Below are 13,460 nucleotides of genomic sequence, written 5' to 3'. Positions count from 1 at the left end.
CATTAAAAGGGTCTGAAAGTGAAATGTTCGTCTACTTTAAAGTGCTTTGACGTGAATAGGTAAAATTTGTTGAGCACTTATTCTGTATCAAGCACCAAGCTGAGGCTACTGCATGTGTTTCCTGAAATTCCCACAACTCTATGAGGTGATAAGATTCTCTGCTTGGCCAAACTTTAGTCAGGCTTCTGAATTTTCTGCTAGGCCCATCTGTACACCTCCTTGTAAATTTCAGTTTTTAGCAAGAACCCGCATCCTGGATATCTGATCAGGTTCCTCATCCTACACCATCCCCAAGGTGATGTCCGATTACCCTGGCCTGTCTTCTTTCAGAATCCTGTTAAATCAGTCTAGCCAGAATCTCTCCTTATTCCTGATGTTTCCTCTTAGTGATCTTCCATCCACTGACACCCACACTACTCCTTGGCTATAAATTCCCACTTGCCCATGCTGTATTTAGAGTTGAGCCCTATCTTTCCCCCACTGCAAGACCTCTATACCTATTGCAGTGGTTCTGAATAAAGTCAGCCTTACTGTGCTTTAAATATGCATCATCAATATTTTCTTTAACAGAGGCGAATACTATTAACCCCATTTTAGGAATTAGGAAATACTGTATAGGCATGACAAAGTTATGTCACTAGCCCAAGGTCACACACGTAGTAAGTGATAGAGACCAAATTTGGATCCGGACATACTCGTAGACACCATGCTACACTTCTGGCCTCCGGTTCTCACACCACACAAATCAAGGTGCTGATATTATTCAGTGGATTAATCATGTATTTCATGTAAGCCAAGAACAGAGTTCCTTTATCCTCAGACCCTACCATTTCACATCTCCTACATCCCATACTCCACAAAAGATGAGGAGGATGGTTTGAACACAAGCTTTTCTGTGATATCTGGGTTTTAACATTTTCTCTGAGACTTGTCAACAACCCATGTTCTTCTGAATAGAAACTCCACAGGTGATTAATTCAGATTATTTGGTTAATGTCAGCTAACTTCACCTTTGATTTAAAAGAGTAGCTTACTATAAATAAATAACAGAAGGAAACAACGAATTTCTGGACCTTCAAAAGTGAGTTCCAGATTTTCTAGAATGGTCCCCACTTCAGCTGACTCTCCTATTGTTAGTTACATGACCCAGTCAGGGAATGAGAATGGACCCTGCAGTATCTTGGAGCATGCTTCCTCTTGGAAGCACCACAGTTTTGTCTAATGCCCAGGGACAAGTGACATGGTTTTGTCCTCTACCCCTCTCTCTAACTTGACAAATAGTATAAGGAAATTAGCCTGATTGCATAATGCCTCAACACAGCACCCCCAAACCCTCCCAATCTGGTGGCCACCCACAGCCTAATTCCATTTCTTAAAGGGAGGACAGATGCCCTGATTTTTCTCCTTCAACCTTTCTTTTAAAAGCACTGCAGCAGAATGCTGGTGGCTTCATTAAAAAAAAAGATTTCTTAAAATCATGAGGAATGCTGCTGCAAATTGTGTCTTCCTATTATAACTACAAACATATTTAGCAAAACAACTTTTTAACTTTATACTATGTATACTTAGTGTATAGAATTATAAAACATTACTGTAATATTTAATATATTAATTTAAAAATTACTGTTAGGTTCTCCCAGATACTTAATATGTTATGTGTTTAAGGTTTGACTAACCAGAAGTTTTGGTTAATTTGCAAGGAAGTTTTTTTGAGGGGGGAATAGCAAAGAAGAACAGAAGTTGAAATACAGTACTATTTCAAAAAAAGTCATCTCAAGATATGTCAAGGATCAGTTTAATCACCTTTACCTTATTATTTTATATTGCTGTGTAATGAGACTTGACTTTGATCATTAATTCTCAAAGATAACTATTATTTTTTATTACCAAATCTAACATTTCAAGCATTCACTATGAGCCAGGAACTGTTCTAATTGCTTTGCACATATTAATATTCAATTCTCACCACAGAAATGGGTATTATCACTCCCGCTATTTTACACATGAGGAAAATGAGACTTAATAGATGCCCCAAATTATACAGAACTTAGAGTCTGCACACTTAACCCCAATACTACACAGCATCTCAATGTTTACTACACAATGCAAACACCAACGATCAGTCATCAACAAACTGCTCTCAAGGCCCTGTGTACTCGCCCCTATGTCACTTCAGTCTCCACTCCCAGCACCAATATAACTAGCCCTCCCTAGAGCACCCAAACTTTCCCTTTGCACAGGCCTCTCCCTTTTCCCCTCAAACATACATAGGGTCTCTTCTGTCTAGACAAAAAGGCCAATCTTAACCCTGTTGCCCTCTCAACTTGCCATTCTTCTTTCTTCTTACAGCTACGTTTCTCGAACACAGCCTTTGCAGTCTGTGTTCATCCACACATCACCATCCATCTCCTATTACCAGGCATCATTGTCACGGAACCCTCTGCAGTCTTACGGGGCTCTTATTTGCTGTCCATGATCCTGCAGTCTTGGGATTTTTCTTAGCCTCTTGGTCCCCTTTCATGGCTCCTTTTTCTCTTCCTGCCCCTGAATGTGGCTGTTTTCCAAAGCAAGGAAGATTCCCAGCAGCAGGTATTTAAGGCAGTACCAGCCCATAACCAGAGTTCCTGCCATCCAAGTGCATTGGAGTTTGGCTCTGAAGAACTTTAAGCTGATCCTTTCTGCCAGGATCCCAGTCTACCATAACAGTACAGGTGAGCAGTAGAAGATGTATAAAATGAGTGATCTCCCTATCTGTAGATAAGGAATCTGATAAGGAAACAAGGTAAATTATTTACCCCAAGCCATACAGCCCTAGTCTGGCACAACTCAAACCTTTGTTTACCAGATTCTTCTTCCTGTCCATGTGCTGTGTGCTGAGATGCCAGTTTTACTGTTGCTAACGAATAAATCCACAGTGAGTGTGATCCTCCTATAGTCTAAAAGGTGAGTTCTAATTGTAATTGGGAAAAGGTAAGATAAACACAAATCATTCTGCTTAGGTAACTTTGTGTCTCTAAATATACCCCTCAGGAAGTGGCGAAATGTGAACGTTTTCAGTTAATGGAGAAAATGATCCCACCGTAGAACCAAGTCATATTTTAGGCTGTCAATCATCATTCTTACCATCCTATCATCTGCTCCCTGATGAAAGTGAGCCTCTATTTGTAGCAAAGTGCAGTCCACCTCCTGGATCTCCTGTGATTGTTCCAAAGCTAACTGCTCCCAGCACCTGAACCTGTAAAACCCCATTTTTCTCTGCCTGGCTGTTAAGAGTATATCTGTGTTCCTCAGTCAGTAACCCAGAGGCAAGTCACAACATTTCAAACTTATTTTGTTTTTAACTATTTTACCAATGAATCCGTGGGTATTTCCTAAACCCATTACACATGCCCTTCCCTACCCTTTCAGCAATGCCTATTTGCCTTTGATTTTTTTTTTTTTTTTTTCCTTCTCAGTAAGCATCTAGTACTACCTACACTAATTTTTCCTAACTCAGCTTGCATGTGCAATCAGTTGTGTTCCTTGCAGAATGAAATATTATGTGGGAGCTCTTTAAACATTTTCTCATTTAATCCACCAGTTTCCTAATTATTTTTCTAATTTTTATCAACTAAGTTTTTGGGGGAAGGGGGATGGTCAACTTTGGGCTTCACTTGTCAGAAAAAAGGTAAAGCAAAGGTTGCCTAAATGCAATGTTCCTTTATTTTCACCCCTGCCTCACCCTCCCCTGCAAAAAAAAAAAAAAAAAAAAGCTATGGGATGTTTGTGTGAGATATTCTCCTTACCACAAATATGAAAAGAAATACTTACTTTTTTTAACTCTATGACTTTAAAAAGACAAAATACTTCCAGCATCTCCACCTGCTGAAAGAGTTCGTTTTTCTTCTAACAGAAGTGTCTGCCAACAGCCTATTGCAGGCCCACAAGTGTTCTTAACTTAATGTTGGAGGCATTAAACAGCTTTATGTTCTTTCTTCCCAGTGCGAAACTCAGAAGAACACACGTAGAAGCGTGGTAGATTTAGGAAAAGGAACAAAGGCCGTCAGCGGGAGAGGATTGCAGGCGGGTGAAACGGCTTCGCAGGGGTCTCGGAGGGCGGGGCTTCCTGGGCAAGGAGCTAAACAAAGGCCCGTGGGAGGACACCTCTAAGTAAACCTGGGGGACAGCCCCTCAGGGTAAGGCCGAAGAGCTGAGCCCGGGCCAGGCATGCTCAGCACCAAGGAGTTTTAAGAATGAAGGTGAAAGGATGGAACGTGATCAGGCCGGAGTGGATCGAAACAGGGCAAGCCGGCAGAACGCCCAGCTGGGAGGCTATTGTGGCCGACCACCGAGGGGGTGAAGGCGGGGCGTTAGGGACAGAATCAGCAGGACTTGGCGACCGATTGAATGTTTGAGGGGCAGCTCGTGGATTAAGTAACAACTCTGGTCTTCTTGAGCAACATCCTGGACCAACTTTCCTTGTGGCCACACCCACATGTGGTATTTTCTCAGCTCCTAATTCATAAGGCTCATATTACAATTCATTAGCTTTTCTTCTCCGGTTGTTTTACCTTCATGAATCTTAGATTACAATCTTCTTTTTTTTTTTTTTTTGTCTTTTTTCGTGTCCGGCAACGGATCGCAACCCTCAGTGTCGCGCCCGCACCGGACCGTGACCGGCCCAGATTACAATCTTCTGATGAGCCGAGGTGACACCTTTTATTGCTCTAGATAGTCTCTATTTGGGACTTTAACCAAGACAAGAAGGGGGAGAGTCCAAAAGCCTTCACTGGCTTTGCTACCTGTATGCTCTGGCCACCCAAGGAACATTGATAGGTGGGTGTCATGACATCACCAGTCAACACTCCCTGGTAAGACAGTCAACACTCCCTGGTAAGACGGTCAACATTCAAGTATCATCTCAAAGTCCAGCCCTCTGTCAGGACCATCCCACCTCCTGTTGCTGGGACTGACTGGGTGTGGCTGTGTTTATCCAAACTGGAGAATGCCCTTGTTATAATCAGGCAGGATTGAATAGAGATTTAGTAAAAGGAGCAAAGCCCGTTATGTGCTAGATTACATTCAATAGTTACACAGCTCACATTGACTCAGTGTCTAGTCTGCCTTGACGAACAGAATTGTGCCCTTGATCCTTCTTTGGGACTTTCCTTTTACTAAGGAGGAAGGCAGGTAAATAAGTTTGTGTGGGAGGCAGAGGGGGTTCCAACAGAGAACATATTCAGGAAGTAAGTGATCGTTTGTAATGGAGAAGATAACTGGTAGCGAGCCAAATCTCTCAAAAGTAGCTATGAAGAAGATTTTATAGTTTAGAATCTATCAAGTCAGAATATAATACTTCAGTATTAGATAGCATCTATGTGTTCGAGTTGCTCATATTTTTCAAAACAAACATAATGGCAACAATAGCAGCAGCTATCTATGTTGCCAAACAAAATAACCCCAAAATCCTTCAGGTGCAATTGAAACTTTCAGCCTAAGTTTACAATATGTAGGAAATATTTCGGGAATTCAGCTCCCAACTTGAATAAAGAAGTTCACAACTGACCTTAATATTAAATACATAATCGCTAAGAAAACTTTAAATAACCATGTTACCCAGGTGCTCCTCTGTAATATTTTTGCAAATGGAACAAGTCATTTTAGTGACAAAGAATCATTACATATAGTGCTATTATTAAATGATACCTACGGAAGGTTAGGTTTCTGCAATCATCAGTTATTTGAAAATTCTCTTTTCTTTTATTTCCTCCTTTGCTCCAAAACATTTGGAATCTAAATGAGAAGGCCCTTGGGACCAGGGATGACACTTTCTTCTCAATCAAATATTTGCCTGGTTGACAGGAGAGAGCAACCAGATGGGAGAATCTCCTCTGTTATTAATGATTCAGTGAAGAAGAAATGGATCCCAAGGTGCAGCATCAGTGAGTCCAAAGCATCATCCATCCGTCAGTGTAGGAGGGCCACAGTCTGAAGGTGAGGAAGCCTGCCCTCAGCCTTGAAAGCAGTGCTATTAATCTTGGGCTGCAGGCCCACAGCTCTGTTTGGATTCAAACCAAACTCCAGGTAAGTGCCACATGCAGCACAAACACCTCAGACAAGGAACCCTGTCATTCCCTACTTCACAGCCGCTCACCTGGTCACTGAGGCACATCCTCCATGCTGTGGCCAAAGGATCTTTCTGAAAATGGAAATCTGATTCAGTCTCGTCCAAGCTTAAATAATTCAGTGGCTCCCCACTGTCCTCAGGGTAAAGTCCAAACTCTTCTACAGGGGTTACATGGCCCTTCCTTCTGTAGGGGCCACCTGACTGCCTCCGTTCCTCTTGCCACTTCTCATTTGCATTCCGTCATGTGTCCCTCATGGCCTTTGCCCTCTGCCTGGAACACATGCCTCTCGCTTCACTTAGTCTACTCCTGTTTTTCCCTTTTTTAAAAATTTATGAGATATATAAAACAGACAGAAATTGCATGAAACACATGTAGAGAATTTAAAGAATAATTGTTTAATAAACATCCCAGAACCTCCCTCCAGGCCTCTCTAGAAACACATCCCCTCCTCTACCTTCTTTCTTACCATTTGTTTGCATTCCTAAGCAACAGCTTATTTCTCCCTGTTTTTTTTTTTTTAATGTTGTGTGTCTTGCTTTTTGCCCTAAACATTATGAGATTCATCCACGTTATTTTGTATAGCTGTAATTCATTTATTTTCATTGTTGATACTATTCCATCATACAACTAAACCATTATTTATCCATTCTACTGTTGATGGATATGGGTTGTTTTTAGGGCGGGTAGCTATTACAGATAATACTGCTGGGAGTGTTCTTGCATATGTAGACACATACATGTATATATGTACACATGCAAGAGTTCCTCTAAGTCCTGTACCTAGGAATGGAATGCTACCTCCCATGGTATGCAAAACTTTACCTTTTCTAGATAATGTCAAATTGTTCTACAATGTGGTGATACTTGTTTGCACTTCTATCAGCAGTGTATATGGTTTTGTTAACTCCTATTCTCTGCTTAGGTCTCAATTTTGACCACTGTCGCACAGAAAGCCTACTCTAACCCTGAAAGACTGGCTCAGGTGCCCCTCATCTGTATTCCTATAGCACCTGTGCTTACTGCATCATCTCACTAATCACACTTTGTTGCATGCACATGACACATGTGAGAAGTTGCTGCTCAGATCCCAAGCTGCTGTCCCTCTGCACCTATTGCTCCAATATGGCTGAGGCCACATGTCTCTCAGGCTGCTCCCAGTCAATGACTGAGCACAGTGGAGGTACAAAGTTAGGCTCATTTCTATCAATCACAGGACCCCTCTGACAAAGGATGTATGTCCAGAATATATAGAGAAATTCAAAACTCAGCAATAAGAAAACAACCCAACTTAAAATATGGGCAAAAGATCTGAACAGATACTTCATCAAAGAAGATGGCAAATAAGCCATCTATGGATGACAAATAAGCACATGAAAAGATGTTCAACATCATTAGTTATTCAGAAAATGCAAATTAAAAATGTAATGAGATACCACTACGGACCTATTAGAATAGCTGAAATTAAAAAGACTCAGATGTCCAAGTATTGATGAGGAGATGGAGCAACCAACTGGAACATTCACACATTGCTGATGGGGATGTAAAGTGGTGCGATCATTTTGGCAATTTCTTAAAATGTTATTCATGGACCTACCACACGACCCAGTTGTTCTAACTCCTAAGTATCTACCTATGATAAATGAAAGTGTGTGTCCGTAGAAAGACGTATACACAAATGTTCATAGCACTTTATTTGTAGTCAAAAACTGGAAACAACTCAAATGACCATCAACAGGTGAATTGATAAGCAAATCGTGATATACCCATACAATGGAATACTGCTTAGTAATAAAAGGGAACAAATTATTGATGCATTCAACAACATGGATGAATCTCAAAATAATTTTGTTGAGTGAAAGAAACCAGACCAAATAAGTGTACATACTGAAAGATTCTATTTATATAAAATTCTAGAAAATGCAAGCTTATAGTGACACAAGACAAATCAGTGGTTGCTTGGGGTGGCAGTAAAGCAGAGAAATTACAAGGGGCATGAAGAAACTTTGGGGAATGATGGATATATTTATTTTCTTGGTTAGGGCAATGGCTTCATAGATGTATACATATGTCAAAACTTACAAAGTTGTATACTTCAACTATGTACAGTTTATTGCATATCAATTATACCTTTTTAAAAAGCTGTTAAAAATATACATTGTTCACATCATTATTATGCTCTGAGGAAAGTCATTTTAGGTCATTGTCTGATATACCTTTATACTCATCTTCCCCTGTTTCCACTTCCCAAGATTCCTGGATAAGGGGTGTAGATGACACCCTCCTATGGCATTCAAGTCCATTAAGCCAAAATAAACAAAAAAAGAGTGCACATGGAAAGAATTTCATTAATTCTACAGGAGATGCAAACATATATAAGAATAGTCCATGTCCTAAGAAGTTATAATCTAGGTAGCAAGGTAAGATATAAATGTGTTTAAAGTTAAATTGCCTAGGGCCGGCCTGGTGGCGCACTCGGTAGAGTGCGGCGCTTGGGAGTACGGCGGCGCTCCTGCCAAGGGTTCAGATCCCATATAGAGACCGGTCCGCTCACTGGCTGAGCGCGGTGCGGGTGCGACACCGAGGGTTGCGATCCCGTTACCGGTCACGAAAAAAAGACAAAGAGTACAAAAAAAAAAGTTAATTGCCTAACAAGATTTAAGTATCAATCCTATACAATAGAAAACATATAGAGAGAGTGATTAACTGCCTAATGAAGATTATGGGAAAACATTTCCAAAGAGAGATTATTCTGGACTGGGATAGTTTGGGACTGTTTCATGTGTGTTGTGGGATTTGAGCTGGAATATGAAGAATGAATAACATTTGGATGGATAGGAGAAGGAGAATAAGCACAAAATATCTTGCTGGGGACAAAGGATGGTGACATTGAGGAAATAGGTTTGACAGGAGGAAGAGTTTCTGCAGGAGAATCACAGGACTAACTCTACAAAAGTGGGCCCAGAGTTGGAGGGTCTTGAATGCCAGGCAGAGAGTCTAAACTCCCCAGCCTTGATTTTATCTTATCATGAAGAGGAACTTGGGAGGTGGTGAACCTGTCATCACTGAAATCATTCAGCAGAGAGTGTGTGAGCATATGTGAGGAATGTGAAAAGGAGATACTTTCCTTAAATAGATAAGTCCTTCCCAATCCTGAGACACTGGTCACAAATTCTTGGGCTCGGAAAGCGTCTTTGGAGATGGCAAAGGACATTCGTTTGATAACATCTTTGTTCCTCTTGGAAGTGGTACATCACTCACGTCAGAGTCAACAGGACCAAGTTTTTGCGTACTTCACCTCACATTCAGCCAGGTAAGGAAAAATGATCCAGGTGTAGCCAATTAGATTCTTTCCCATGAGGAAGAATCCTGAGAAAACAGCACAGTGGTGTGAGAACAGGTACAGGTCATTCATCAGGCTGACCAGGCTATTCCTGCTCCATTGCTGTGGCTGTGCTTCCTGGTACCCAGCCCTCCAGAACACTGTTAGTTCCTGGCCAATCCCCTGGTCTCTGTTCAGTTCTGTGATTCCTCCAAATTTCATTCTAATAAATTTCATTTTTGCTTAAGACAGAGTCTGTTTCTTTTGCTTGCAGCCAAGAATCCTGACTGACAGAACTCTTCAAATATTAGTGCTTTCATTCCCTGCCTCATGTGGGGCCATATGGAACAAATCTGTCCCCTCTTCCACATCAGTTCTTTGTGTGTCTGAAGACAGCTTTCTGAAGACCAATCCTAATCCCTCCCTTCCCTAGGCTGGATGTCCCCTTGTTCCTTTGGGCACTTCTCATCTCACACGGGCTGGACTGCTTCACCAGCCTGGATGTGATTTCCAAAGGTGCTCAGCTGTCAGATCTTTGTCACTCACCTTTGTTGAATGAGTGAATCTCATCAATTTAAAGCCTTGCTTTTGGCTACAATACCTTTCATAAGAAACAGTCATTCTTTTTTTGTTTCTCTGTGCAAAAACTATGTTACAGTTAGGGGACCGTTTCAGCTACTGAAGGAAAAGTCAAAATAGGGCTGGGGACTCAGGCTCTTTCTGGCTTGTTACTCTCTTTACAACACGTGGCTTCTATCTTGTAGTTTAGCCTGGCTGTTCCCTCTCCCAGCACCATGTTCGCATTCCAGGAGCAGGAAGGGAAGAGAAAAGAAAGATCCTGGGTTATTCCTTTTAAGGAAATGGTCCAGAAGTTGCACCCATTGCTTATACTCTTATTCCATGGGCCAGAGCTTAGTTCTTCCTATGGCCTTGCCTTGCCTTCAAGAAGAACTGGAAAATGGAGCTTTAGTTGTGAGATGATGGTGAACCAGCAGCCATAGACTATATAATGCTATTTGGATATATTCCTATAAATTACTCCAAGTATAATGAGATGCTACACAAACACAAGTGGTTAATCAGCTGTAACTTTCTTTTACTCAGTCAATGTTGGGTAGTTTGCAAGTGATTATCAGGCTAAAGTTACTGGAAGAGTTGAATTTTAGGTAAATTTGATTTCATGGGCTTACCGGGGAACATGCCTTGGATCAGTCTTTGTACTCTCTAACCCAAAGATCAGATCTACACTGGAATTTTTCACTAATTGAGGCAACCAAGAAGCTATTTCTTTTGAAAATCGAACCCACAAGTTTGCTTCACACAATGTGTTTAATATATTTTCATGCATATTACATAGAATTATTTTGTTTACAAATAATAGAAACTGACTCTAGCTTGTTTAGAAGGAAGGAATGAATTATTATAAGTGTACCAGATGTCTCTGAGAACTCAAGGCACTGTGTAGTTGACTGGGCTCTGGAACTGACTAGATGTTCATCATCTTATGTTTCCATTTCTCTTCCAATTAGCTGAATTTGTCTCTCTCTGAAAGGACCCTTTTTATCTGCTCTCAGGTCTGTACAATAGATGATAGCCATTCTCAGCTCCTTGGTCTACATATAATCCTTCTGGCCTGAGGCTCTCCTCCAGTTGGCACTCTGATTAGCCTGGCTTGGATCAGTGATTCACCCTTGGGCCAATTGGCCAGGCCGAAAGGGTAGGTCTAATCATGTCACCATGGCTGCCATGGTAGCTACCTCTGAACTCTGTAAATTTGGAAAGTTATGGGTAAGGAGAAATAGTTTACAGCAAAGGGAGGCTAGACAGGCAGACTAATAGGGATCTCCTCCACCCATGCATGTGTTGAGGGTTGCCATAAATGTAGAAATGTAGCTGTGAGGTCTATGACATTGAGATAGAAATGTAGCTGTGAGGTCTATGACATTGAGATGGATAGATAGAAACATGAGATGATGATGTTAGAGGAGAAACTGTATCTTCCTGAGGCTTTTCTGATCATAACTAACAGAAACCTATCCAAAGGCTCTGAGAGGTTTGAATGCTGGATAGATAGAAACATGAGATGATGATGTTAGAGGAGAAACTGTATCTTCCTGAGGCTTTTTCTGATCATAACTAACAGAAACCTATCCAAAGGCTCTGAGAGGTTTGAATGTGTGCCCTACAAATTCAGATGTTGCCACTCTGATAGTATAAAGAGGTGGGGCCTTTAACGGGTGGTTTGGCCATGAGGGCTCTTCCCTCACAAGGGGGATTAGGTGCCCTTTCAAAAGGACTTGACAAAGGGCCTTGTGCTCACTAGCCCTCCCACATTCCACCATGTGAGGACATAGCATTCCTCCCCTCCAGGTGACACAGCTTTCAAGTGGCCATCTTGAAAGCAGAGACCGGACCCTCACCAGACAACTGAACCTGCCTGCATCTTGGTCTTGGACTTCTCAGCCTCCAGAAATGTGAGAAAATAAATTTATGTTCTTTATAAACTACCCCAGTCTCAGGTATTCTGTTAAAGCAGCACACAACGGACTCAGAAAGGCTCTTAAGCATGTCACTTGAGATTTTTAATATTTGAGGAAGGCTTTTATATTCAGAGGACCACTTACAGTTACTGGTTTTGATTAATACTCAGCTTGTTAAAGTTGTAATATTTTAAAAACTGAAGTTTTTCATAAGCCTTTATGAAAAAGGCTGACAGTCTTATCCTTGTTGATATCTAGTAATTTCTATATAAAAATAGAATTAATCACTTTCATTTTTTCTTTGATTAATGTTGGATTGACTCTTACGTTTGGCATAGTAAATCCTTCTAAATAATTAACCTAATTTATAAACTTACTATTTACCTTCCTAAAACATTTTGAGTGCATTTAAAGTTAAAATATATCTGACTTTATATCAAACACTTAAAACACCTGACATGGCAAATCTGTAAACCTGACAAGTGAGATCTTTCTAAGCATTTAAGCAATTATTGAAATTTAATAAATCTAGTGAATGAAGCTTTCTAAGGATTCACGGTGGATAATTGCCAGCTGTTCTCTAGTGTTAATTCTCCTCCTTTTTCCTTTTTCCTCTTAGCTAAAACCCCTGAGTTTTAACTGGACACATGACCACCCAGCCACAGATTACATTTCCCCGGCTCCATTGCAGCTAGCTGTGACCATGTGACTCAGTGTGGCCCAGTGGAGTGTGAGCAGATATGATGCATACTACAACCAGGTCTTCTTAAAGATACTTGCCCTGGACTCTTCTTCTTTCCCACTTCCCTTGGATGTGGTGGTAAGCCACCATCAACTATGCTGATGCTGCTAATACACTAAGCCAGGGAGAACCAAAGGAAAGAAAGAACCATTTCCTTAGAAGACCTTGAATAGCAAAGCTGCTTGTCCTCCAGTTCTTGACCACTCACTACTTGACTGTTACAAAAGAGTGAAATAAACTTCTGTCATCTTAGAGCTGTTGTACTTCAAGTTTAGGCTATACTCCAGTAATAAAACTTCAAAGACTATCTACAAACTTAATTAGTCATATCCTCTTAAACATTTCAAATTAAAATTGCAAGTCTAATATGCCAAGTCTCTGGTATGTTAGATTTTCTTCAATGTTTCAAGCTCTCTAAGAAACACACAGATTATAATAATGATTGAAAACTTATTTCTAACCTTACGACAAAAAGGAGTGCTGCATTCAGTGCATCTAAGATATAAGATGCAACATTACTTTAATATCACTAAGGTAGAAGAAACACCACTGTAGTAGATTGAATTATGTCGCCCCAAAACTCATTGAAGCTTGAATTGTGTCCCCCAAGTTTTATGTATTAGAAACTTGGCCACCACTGTGACTGTTAAGAGGATGGGAAATCCTATTATGGTAATTGAAAGGTGGAGCCTTGAAGAGGGGATTGGATTGTAGGACCGTGCAGTAGTGAATGGATTAAAAACGGTGGCCAGGGGCGTGGTTCTGAGGGCTTTAAAAGAAGAGGAGAGTCTGTCTTTCTCTCTCTCTGCTCT

General features: G+C 40.9%; 1 long non-coding RNA gene across 1 annotated transcript; it reads left to right on the top strand.

The window, feature by feature from the left end:
- The first annotated feature begins 11,860 nt into the window (after window positions 1–11,860).
- LOC103589049 lies at window positions 11,861–12,900 on the top strand. The gene is made up of 2 exons (XR_550358.1): window positions 11,861–11,900; window positions 12,526–12,900. It is a non-coding gene; the product is annotated as an uncharacterized LOC103589049 (long non-coding RNA).
- Window positions 12,901–13,460: the final 560 nt, after the last annotated feature.

The sequence above is a fragment of the Galeopterus variegatus genome, unplaced genomic scaffold (genome assembly GCF_000696425.1).
Source record: "Galeopterus variegatus unplaced genomic scaffold, G_variegatus-3.0.2 Scaffold643, whole genome shotgun sequence".
In the NCBI taxonomy this organism is placed as follows: Eukaryota; Metazoa; Chordata; class Mammalia; order Dermoptera; family Cynocephalidae; genus Galeopterus; species Galeopterus variegatus.
This window is presented reverse-complemented; position numbering and strand designations above follow the sequence as displayed.